Source organism: Rattus norvegicus (genome assembly GCF_036323735.1).
Source record: "Rattus norvegicus strain BN/NHsdMcwi chromosome 3 unlocalized genomic scaffold, GRCr8 chr3_unlocalized_1, whole genome shotgun sequence".
NCBI classification, from domain to species: Eukaryota; Metazoa; Chordata; class Mammalia; order Rodentia; family Muridae; genus Rattus; species Rattus norvegicus.
In genome coordinates this window covers 1,927,106-1,938,659 of record NW_026947362.1, presented here as the reverse complement: position 1 = coordinate 1,938,659, position 11,554 = coordinate 1,927,106, and the positions used below count along the sequence as shown (strand labels likewise).

At 44.0% G+C, this 11,554-nt stretch overlaps 1 pseudogene; it reads right to left on the bottom strand.

Annotated features, from left to right (window-relative positions):
- Window positions 1–8,997: 8,997 nt before the first annotated feature.
- On the bottom strand, window positions 8,998–11,259 carry LOC134484532 (Y-linked testis-specific protein 1-like; annotated as a pseudogene).
- Between the last annotated feature and the right edge of the window lie 295 nt (window positions 11,260–11,554).

The following is an 11,554-nucleotide window of genomic DNA, read 5'->3' as shown; positions in this document are numbered from 1 at the left end:
ATTTATTGAAAGAACCAAGTATGAGTTTGGACACTCCTTTGTCTCTCTCTCTCTCTCTCTGGAACACAATTTTCCCCTTTGAAAGCTAAAATTTCTAATTTTATTCAAGTCCATTAAAAATCCACATTATTCTTAATTTTTTGAAGGAAATGACTTTAGTTATCTACAGCCTGACCTGCTCCACCCTCCTCTTTCCATGACTCAAATGAAGGCTATTTTAAAAACAGTTCTGCCTAATGGAAACCTAGTTTTTTCTCTTGTCAAATATTATTTCTTGACATCTGGATTTTTTTTAATACCAATAAGGCACCAACTGTTCTCTAGATGTCTCCCCCGCCCCCATATTACTTTATTCTTTGGTGAACATGGGGTGAGCCCCCTCTATGCTCATTATCAAATGCTTCTGATTCGATTTTTGGACAAAAGCAACCTACCGTCTGTCTTTTTCTAGTCGTGTTCCTTTTCAGGGAAAGAGAAATACCAAAGCCTGCCTGAGAATTAGGATTTTTTAAAAGTCTCATCTCATTGTGGATTCCAATTTCCAAAGTTGACATTCATTAAGGGGAACGGATATGAACTTCCCATCACGGTTTGGATGTGTATTACTATTTCTTATTATAGTTATTTTCCCTTTTGTGACTTGAGATGTAAGCTACCCACAGACAAAAAGAGCTATCGAACCAAGTTCCCATCTTCCCCTTTGTGTAAGCTGAGATTTCTAAGGCTGAAGATGAGAATAAAGCAAAATGAAGCGAGTCTGCAGATGTTATCCACGTTCTTCCTAGAACAAGAAACAGAGAGAGACATGTTCCATGAACACATATATCCGATGGACCAACGAAACTGCAGGGGCCCTGGCTAGATCTAAAATCCCTGTAATGGTGTGTGTGTGTGTGTGTATGTGTGTGTGTGTGTGTGTAAACCTAGGTGTATATGTATATGTATATATGTATGTATGTATTTATGTATGTATGTCTTAGAGTTTTACTGCTATGAAAAGAAACCATGACCAATGCAAGTCTTACAAGGACATTTAGTTGGGGCTGGCTTACAGGTTCATAGGTTCAGTCTATTATCATCAAGGCAGGAGCATTGCAGCATCTAGGCAGGCATGTGCAGGAGGAGCTGAGCGTTCTTCATTTTCCTCTGAAGGCTGCTAGAAGACTGGCTTACAGGCAGCTAGGGTGAGGGTCTTAAAGCCCATGTCCACAGTGACACACCTACTCCAACAAGGCCACACCCATTCCACAAGGCCACACCTCCTAGCAGTGCACTCCTATTTGGCACTATTTGTCTTTAAACTTCAAACTTATTCATAAAACTGTTCAATGGACAACAGGTAACTTTAATGAAATAAATACAAAAGTATTACAAAAATACACAGGAAGATGTTGCCTTAGGTACTGTTCTATTGCTGTGTAGAGACACCGTGTCCAAACCAATTCATGACAGGAAACATTTAATTGCGGTCTTAGAGTTTCAGAGGGTGAGTCTGTGGACCATCGTGGTAGACACCATGACAGTAGGCTGGCAGGCAGGCAGGCCTGGCTGGAGTAGTTCCTGAGAGCTCACATCCTGCTCCCCAGATGAGGGAGAGAGAGAGAGAGGGAGGGAGGGAGAGGGAGAGGGAGAGGGAGGGAGAGGGAGGAAGGGAGAGGGAAAGAGAGAGAGGAATAGAGAGGGAGGGAGAGGGAGAGAGAGGGAGAGGGAGAGGGAGAGAGAGAGGGAGGGAGGGAGGGAGGGAGAGAGGGAGAGAGAGAGAAACCTGGTGGGCTTTTGAAATCTCAAGGCCCCCACCTCCCATTGACACATCTCTTTTAACAAAAACACAACTCCCAATCCTTTCTAAACATTCCACCAACTGGAAACCAAACACATTCAAATATTTGAACCTCTGAGGGTCACACTTATTCAAAATCCTAAAGTATGTTTTTTTTTCTTTTAAAAGAAATCAAGTAATGAGTGTCCATTCCATTTGGTAGTATATTTTATCGTTACATTTAATTTCTCAGAGATTAGGGTTATTTGCATAACAAGTATCCAATCAAGCCATCACTCTCCCATAAGCCAAAGGCATCATACCTTCCCCTTTCTACTTGATTATCCACATAGGGGTTACGGAAACATATCCCGTCATCCTGATTTAGTTCAAAGCATTGGGAGCTATTGATGTGCAATTAATTGCTATTCATAGCGGGATAAAACAGAAGCCAACATGATTGAGTCTATTGTTGCTGGGAGCTGAAGATTTCCCTTCCATTTAATAAAACGTGATAAATATGATTTTAACGCAAGCCTAGAAACCCCAACAAAGCCTTTAGTTTATATTTGTTTCAGTATTTCCAGATAATTCTCTGTGATACACAGGAACCTAGAGGAGGAGAACTGTGTGGAGTCACTGACACACACTCAACAAAGGATTCGTTTGCACAATAAGGAGATATATCCTGTCCTCTTAGAGTTGGCCCCAGGACTCCCAATTATCTATAAGTCCTCAGGTTCCTTGGATAAAACGACACTGCATTTGGATATAACCTATGCAAGCTGCTTATTTACTCTAGTCATATTTATATGTGTGTGTGTTTGTGCGTGTGTGCGTGTGTGCATAGAGACATGTAAGTTCAGAGGCTGGCAGAGGGTAGAGCATGTTCTGCTCCTTCACTCCCTACTTTATTCCCTTGTGACAGGGTCCCCTGCTGAACCTGAGGTGAGGCTCATTGTCAGGAAGCCCCGGTCACCCTCCTGTTCCCATACCCAGAACTGGTGTTTGCATGTGTGACCACACACTTGGCTTTACCCCTCTGCCTTCTCCCCAGACTCTCATACATTTTAAATAATCTCTGCATTACTTTGGTACTTAATGAAATGAATTCATGAGGGGCTGTTATTTAGGAGATGACAAGAAAAATGGTTTGTATGGGTTCAATATACATATGGTATATTAAAAACCAATTTTATTAGTTCCTTGAGAACTTCGTACATTATATATTGATAGAATTTACTTCTCACTTCTCTTCCTAACTCCTCCCAGATCCATCCCCACCTCATCCCTTTTCCCAACTTCAAGCTCTCTTTCTCCCCTCTGTAATAACCCACTCAAGTCATTTATGCTGCCCATAAATTCATGGGGCTTGGGCAAGCCCCTGGAGACTGGCCAGCTTATCACCATCTATATCTTTGGAAAAAACTGACTCTCCCTTTGCTATCAGCTAGGGCTGAGGGATAGTGGTCCTGTCGTGTATACAAGACACTGCTTTGTTCTGGTTCTCACTGAGAGCTGTATCTTATATTTCCACTCCCTCTTCCTTGAGGGTTCCTAAGACTCAACTCCTTCCCTTTTTGCCTCTCTCTGTGAGTCTGTGTATATGCGTGTGTGACTATATTATAGATGTCCCATTTTACATTCAAGCAAACACATGGTGGGGGGCGTCTTTACAATTGACTGCTGATGGTATCTCACCCCAGACAAAATGCTGCAATGCAGACATGGTGTAGCTCAGTACCAGAAAGAAATAGGGGATATTGAGAATCCTACCCAGCTCTTTCTAGTGTGAGGTGAAGGTTAGACCTCTGACACAACCTTCTGGCCCTGCCCTATGGGTTTAAGATACACATTGTCCCAGTACAATGTTCAAAGGTGGGACTATGAATATCGATTGGACCCTGTGGGTTGTAATCAATGAGTTCATCTGTTGATAGATGTGTATGAAGGTGGCGGGAAATGAGGAGATAGGAAATTAAGGGACTTGGTCATTTGGGGCATGTCTTGGAGGGTGTTCTTTTGTCCTTGGTCTCTTCCTGTGTTGATGCTTCTTGGATGCCAGTGAGGTTAGCAGTTGAGCTCTACCGTGCCCCTTTCATGGTCATGTGACCATGGACCAAAACCTATGAAACCATGAACCAAAATAAGTTTGTTTACAATGTGAGTTTCTAGGCAACTTGTAAGAGTGATGAATGGATTAACATGAAAGTGGCCAAAAGTGATGCTGACCATACCAGGTCAGGTCCGGATTTGATGTAGGAGGACCCAAGACTTAATGCTTTAAACTCTTTGTCTGGAGGCTGCACACTAAGAGAAGACCCAATGTTTCCCAAGTGGTTTTATACAGAAGATTCTGCCAATGTATCTGTCTTCTTAGCAAATCAAGAACCTCCTGCTTCCCGCTCTGGTCCTTCTCCAGACTTCACTTCTGTGTTTTTAATAGACTTCGATATCATATGAACTAGTGGGAAATGAAGTATAAAAAAAGGAAGGAAGATATAAATTTTGCTTTAAAATCATTAAATTACACACTTAAAATAAATGGATTTTTTAAGAAAGTAAATTATACTTCAATAAGGCTGCAGAAAAGGCTTGGCCAACTGTGATGCTTGTCGTGTGATTTGCTATTTGTCATAGTTCCTGTGACTTTGATCTTAATAGTAGTGGGTTTTATTACAGATGACTCAGACACCAGGGTAACCATGCAGGGAGAACACTCCGTTCTGTCAGGGAAAATAAATCAAGTCAAATTCATTGGCTTTATTAATGAGGGTTTTTCTGGTCACAGCTGAGTTGGCTGGAAGTTGGACAGCTATTGGCTGAGAGCAAAGATGGAGAGAGCACAATGTTTATGGGGATAACTGAAGGTTGTTCTCACAAAAGGGTCTGAGTCTCACTGAGTGCAGTTGCAGAAGCTCCAGCGGCTGGTGGAGCTGGGGCCTAGGAGCATTGCAAGATGGCCATTATATGTTTTGTGATGTCATGGCCAAGTGTGAGATAAGGCTAGATGAAGTGGAAAAATTTTGGTATCTATGGAATCTCACTTGTGTCATAGGATGTTTTTCTGGAAGCTATGATAGGAGAGCATGTTTTGCTGAAGCAGACACATGAGAAGGCATGTGATATTTCCCTGGAGCACATGCTTGAAGGGTTACAGGATGTTTATGGAGAACATAAATGTAATCCCACAGAGAGGGAGAGGACATCTTTACATTGCTACACCTTGCAGGACTTCGGTGGTCTTTGCTGGTCTTCGTCCCGTAATGAGAAATGTACAAAAGAACCTGTGCTATCCGGGCTGTTATGGATACTTCTGCTGCTTCTTGTTGGTTTGTTAGAGCCTTGTGGTCTAAGCCAGGTCAAGGCACTGCTACTGATACGTGTTTTGCGTTTGCTATAGGAACGTACTACACAATGAATATTGGAGTTACCCCAAAGAATTACTTCTAAATAGGTCCACAACTCTCTCCCTTTTCCTATCAACTTTCTCTCTCTGCTACCTCTGGTTGGTGGGCTAGAAGGTTTAAGAACCCTAAATAAAGTAGGTTTTGAAAAAATCTAAGCCTACAGATAGATTCATGGGTTTTGAGAAAGGGCCATGTTTCCTGCTGAGAGGAGATGGTATGTAGGTTGTGACTTTTTGCTTCTGTTGTCTACTGTGATCCATTAAATGGCCAGTGACTGACAGTCTCCCAGTAAGTGTAGCCCACACTAAAATGCTTTCGCTTGGCGTCGGGAGCTGTAGAATGTATTCATTTCTTGTCACATATCCTCGAGTATTCATGTTGGTGACAGTAGCTACTCTTCAGTTCTGCCATACAGGGAAGTGGGTCTGTACACTGAGAGAAGAGAGTGTCTGTTGGTGAGTATGTAACATGGAGTAAGAGAAACATTACGGTGTTGGGTCTCTCGCTCTCTCTTTTTTTTTCCCAATTTGACAATCTGGAGTCAACTGAGAAGAAAGAACAATTCAAGAACTGCCTCCATTAGATTAGTCTTTGGGTTAGTTTATGGAACATTTTCGGGATTAATGACTGTTGTGGGAGGGCCCACCATTGTGAGCATGTTCATCAGTAGACATGTGTAAAAAGAATAGCCTTTTAGGCTGTAAGAAATAGTAATGGAGCAAGCCATGGGGAATGTGGTGGTTTGAATAAGAAAGGCTCCCACAGTAATATATTTGAATATTTAGTTAATAGGGAGTGACAGTATTTTCAAGGATTAGAAGGATTAAGAGGTGTAGCCTCATTGGAGGAAGTGGGTGTGTTGACAAGGGTGGGGTTTGAGTTTTCAAGAGCCCCAAGTTTTCCCAGAATCTCTCTTTATCTCTCTCTCTGTCTCTCTCTCTGTCTCTCTCTGTGTCTCTGTCTCTGTCTCTGTCTATCTCTCTGTCTCTCTCTATCTCTGTCTCTCTGTCTCTCTGTCTCTCTGTCTCTCTCTCTCTGTCTCTCTCTCTCTCTCCTTACAGAGCAGTAGCTCTCTATTGCTCCCGTGTTATGCTCCCTGCCATGATGATGGACCAGACGTCTGAAACTGTAAGGGAGCCTCCAATATATGCTTTCATTATAGTAGTTCCTTGACCATGGTGTCTCTTCACAGCAACAGAACAATGACTGAAACAGGGAGCAGGCCAACAAGCAGAGCTCCTTGTTACCACTTCAAGCTCCTGTTCTGGTTTCCCTCAGTGATGGTCTGTAACCTGTAAGGCAAATAACCCTTTCCTCCCCAAGTTAGTTTTGATCATGGCATTCATCATGGAGAGAAGGAAGCAAACTAGAACGTCACAGGTCAGTACATGAGCAAGTCTTACCTTTAAATTAAAACAAAGTGTCTATACGTCTCTATTTGTGGTTATGAGGTAAGCATCTGTGGCTCTACTAGACTCACTGTTTCTATAAGAAATTGTCTTACTTAGGGTTCCTATTGTTGTAAGGAAACACGGTGACCAAAGAGCAAGTTAGGGAGGAAAAGGTTTCTTCAGCTTACACTTCTACATTGCTGCTCATCAGTAAAGGATGTTGGGACAGGAACTCAATCAGGACAGGATCCTGGAGGCAGGAACTGAGGCAGAGTCTATGGAGTGGCACTGCTTACTGTCTTGCTCCTCATGTCTTGCTTAGCTTGCTTTCTTATAGAACCCAGGACCACCAGCCTAGGAATGGTGCCCCTAACAGAGGGCCGGGCCCTCCCCACCAATCACTAAGAAAATGCCCTCCAGCTGGATCTTATGGACGCATGTTCTCAACTGAGGCGCCCTCTTCTCTGATGACTCTAGCTTTTGTCCAGTTGACATGAAATCAGGGCGGTGGTTAGAATGTGATTGTCCCATGGGAAGTGTGGCACAAGTAGGAGGTGTGTCCTTGTGGGAGTGGGTGTGGCGTTGTTGGAGGAAGTATATCACTGTGGGGGTGATATGCTTCTTCTCCAACACTATGTCTGCCTAGACGCTTCCATGATTCCTGCCTTGATGAAAATAGACTGAACTTCTGAACCTGAAAGCCTGCACCAATTAAATGTTGTCCCTTTGGGTTGGGGATTTAGCTCAGTGGTAGAGCGCTTGCCTAGGAAGCGCAAGGCCCTGGGTTCATTCCCCAGCTCTGAAAAAAAGAGAACCCAAAAAAAATGTTGTCCCTTATAAGTTGCCTTGGTCATGGTGTCTTTTCACAGCAATGAAACCGTCAGACAACCAGCCAGTATAAAAAATCCCAAATAGCAGAATTAATCAACGATAGAAAGTATTTCCAAGTCCTGCAGTGAGAAACATATTCTTGAGAGAAGAAACAGCAATGAATGTGTCCAAGAAAAGGTTGTCTCCAAAGTAACTCTTGGAATGTAGATGTGGCTCAGGGAGACCCCATGGGGTGCACAGGCGCTTCTCAGGAGGAGACAGCTACATGGTCAGGAACCGCAAAGCATTTTAAAGTCACGGAAAATGGCATAGGAAAGAGCTCAGCACCTCTGCATTGGAGGCACCATCATGAGTTTTCTGAGGATGAGCTCACATGTGAGTAAAAGACGGGAACGTCCTGGGGCTAGATAGGGTAACAGGGCCCACAGGTGTGTAGGAAGCCATCCAGTCGAAGGAGAGCCAGACAAGACAAGCCAGTGCAGGAGCTCTTTGAGGTCATCTAGGGGAATTGAGAAGAGACCTCAAAAAATATTACAGGATGCAACAGAGTCTAACGTGTTCAGGGAAGCTAAACACAGGATCCACGTAACACCTGACAGAAGTTCACGGCATCCTCAACTTCCCTTTTAAATTACTTTTTACTGATCATACAAAATAATGGGCTTTATGATACTTTCAGGTATCGATAGATATAAACTGAGTTTGGCATTCACTACTCTTGAGTTATCCTCGTCAAAATGTCCTCCGGGGAAGCCTCCACCTCACATCCACCTTCTGTAGTGATGGTTGGCTGTTCTTTAAGGAACCAAAGAGACCAATATGGATGTGGCCCAAGTTCAACTCATTCTAGACCCTTTCTGTTCTTCCTGGTCTCCTGCTTCACTTTTTGAGAACGCCATCTTGGAATTCCTTCATCCCTCAGTGTCCTCTATTCCCTCATGTGTTCTTTAGTCTTTCTGCCACATCCCCATCACTTTAATCTTTCTTACCCTCATCCTGGTCTCTTCTGTGCATGTGAAGGTTGGATTTATTTGAAAACATGACTTTAGGGGCCTGGAGACATGACCAATGGATCAAGAGCTCGTCTGCTTTGAAAGAGGACGTGGATTTGTTCTTTGAGCTCACGTCCAATGGCCACCAACCACTTTTAATTCCAGCTCCAGGGGACCTGACTATTCTTGTCTCTGTGGTCTCCTGTGTTCATGTCCTGCCCCCACCCACATAATTAAAAATAATACATCTTCAGATGAGAAACAGGTTCCATTAGGTTTCGTTAGTCAAACAATCCCCGACCTTCTCTGATTCTGAGTCTGCTTGGATCAGTTTATTGGGTTTCCCCTTGAGTTCCAAGACCACCTCCCTGTTCCCTGCCCCTCTTTCCCCAACAGTCTGTTTCTCCCTCAAACTTCACCTCAGAGAGTCTATCTATGACTGGCCCCTCTCCACGGCTTCCTAAACTTCCATCTTTTTTTTCCCGTGCCATCCCTGCTCCTCTAAGCCTCATCTCCAGTTCTTTTCTCTCCCTAAAGACCAGACCAGCTCAGTCCTCTTTGTTTTAGCCTACGTGACATCAGACTTACTGTTCACAGCCTTGACCTTTCCGGCTTCCTCTCCATGTTCCATCCACCAAAGCCCATCTCCTCCACCAAAGTGTTCACACACAACACGTCACATCGCACATTTTAATTTTTAGAGCAAAAACAAATTCCACTGGAAAAGATACTGGGGTTGTCAAAGGCCCTTGGGTATCTGAAACACAGAAAAACAAAAATTTCCCCCCCAATCCTATAAATTACCCATCTATGTCCCCCACACTTTGTGAATTTCACCTTAACAGATCTTTTCCACCAGATTATAGACGTAGATGTGGACGTCGCCATCAAACTTGATGAAGTACACGGAAGGCTTGGCTAGAACTTGGTAAATGACTTTGCCGATCTTTATGGAACCGTCGCTTCTGGTGAACTGCACACATTGACCTGTTAAGATGTCGCTGTCAACGTCTGACTTCACCTCTGCTGGAGGAGTCTCTGGAATGATACGGAGGTTACCTTCTGCGTAATCATCCAGGAGATGGTAGATGTATAGGATGGATCTTTCTCGTATGTGATGTAAAACCAGGTCTTCATGATCGGCACCTGGGCTAGGACCACCCCCCTCAAGTTGTCCTTAGAGCCATGTTTGCCCTCAAATTTATGCTCCACAGCTCGGCCAACCATGGCACTTGTGAGATAGGCATCTTTCACTTGAGGAAACACTACTTTGTGAGGCAAGACCTTAAGCTTTAAAATCCTCTCATCAGTGTGAATTTCCAGTCTGGAGACACAGTCAAATCCATCATACTTGACCAGATAGAGAGAAGGATTTGTTTGCAGTTGATCTACAGCGATGGCCTTCCATTGGGTGATGGGCTCATCACCTTCCTTCCATCCATGAGAAATTCTGCAGCCCACAATGTTCCCCAGGGCCTGGGGAGAAGGCCTCCTCCTCCTCCACTTCTGGAAGGATGGTGTGCTCATCCTCCTCAGAGACATCCTCTTCTTCATGGCTGTAGACCTAATGTGGTAGGCTACGGCATCATGGTCCACTGTCTTGTGGCTATCGTTCTGTGTTCAGGCTTCATACTTGCACATGGCCTGGGTTTGTAGAGCTCGCCTGCTTAAACCATACACAATGCTGTTGCCTCTGTCATGTGAGTGCCTGCAAGAACAATGGGGGTGGTGTGGGGAGGGCGCTGGACCAAGGCTCTTGTCTAAGAAAACTTTGGAGCAGGTGAGGAAGGCGATGGTAAACATGTTTGAGCATCTGAATCTTATTCTGTCATAATCACAAGTTCATAGGAGGGCTGTGCAATGGTGGAGCACACCTTTAATTCCAGCACTCAAGAGGCAGAGGGAGGCAGACCTCTGTGAGATCAAGGCCAGCCTGGTCTACAGAGTTAGTTCAAGGATAGCCAAGCTACACGCAGAAAAACACTGTCTCAAAAATGAAAATCAAAATTTCAAAGGGAAATGAGCAAATGGTTCTCTACAGCTCAGAATAACATATTCAGACACATTTCTTCAGCCCGAGGCACTTTGCCTCTGCTGAGGAACCTCTCCTTGAATGTCTAGGTCAGTGTGGGATTAAGTATCCCTGTCCCCCACTTTAACCAAGCAGAACAGAGAAAGGATAGCAAAGGAGCCAAAAGGTTGGCCACACCCCTCTTCTACCCTCTAACTATGAGGTATGTGGCAAAATCCACAAGTATCTGCCCAGAGACACAGCACACCAGTCCATTGACTTTCTCTATTGTGCATCCTGAGCCAGCCCCAGGTTTATTACACCAAGCTGTTGCATATTCAACTGGATCAAGGGATTTTTGTCTAGGCAACAACAGCCATTTAAAAATAATATCTCCTAGGGTTGGGATTTACCTTAGTGGTATATCACTTTCCTAGCAAGCACAAGTCCCTGGGTTTGGTCCTCAGCTCCGAAAAAAAAAATCTAAAAGAAATATTATCTCCTAAAATGCACAAGCACAGAGAGGAGCTTTGGCATTTTAGTAGAATTATGAATTAGATATTGTTAGCAAAGGATAATAAACTCTTAGACTGACTAGCCTAGACCATCCGCCGAGCTCTCAAATGTGGAAGACATTAGAACATACGGTTACTCGCTGTACGAGGGAAAACTTTTAGCTTTCTGGGCTACAAGGGTCCCAGTTATCCTCATAAATGTATTTACTGAGAGAAAATGTCCTAGTCGTCCAGATTCTGTCTTCGGGAACCAGTCAGGCACCAAAAGACTGTTGAACAATTGTGGGGTTCAGGAGCTGAACTGGCTTTCACACCCCGCTGCGAAGATAGTGAACCCACCTTCAAGGAGTCTAGCGCCCCCAAGTGGAAGAGAAGCGCAACCTCCTCCCAGTGCTCTGTGACTTCATCCAGGCGATGCTTACGTCATAGAAGCGCTCTCAGGCCAGTTCCTTCCCTAGTTACGCTTAGAAACTTCCAGAATCTAGGTTTTAACTTCTCATGTAGCCTCCTGGAGACCCAAAATAAAGTCCCCACCCAAATATTCTGATGACTTGAGTCACAGTCTGTCCAAGTAGCTCTTTTCATGCATTTTTTTTTCTGAAAAAGTCTTTGGTTTCTGAGTCACCAACATCCTTGGTGGTTATT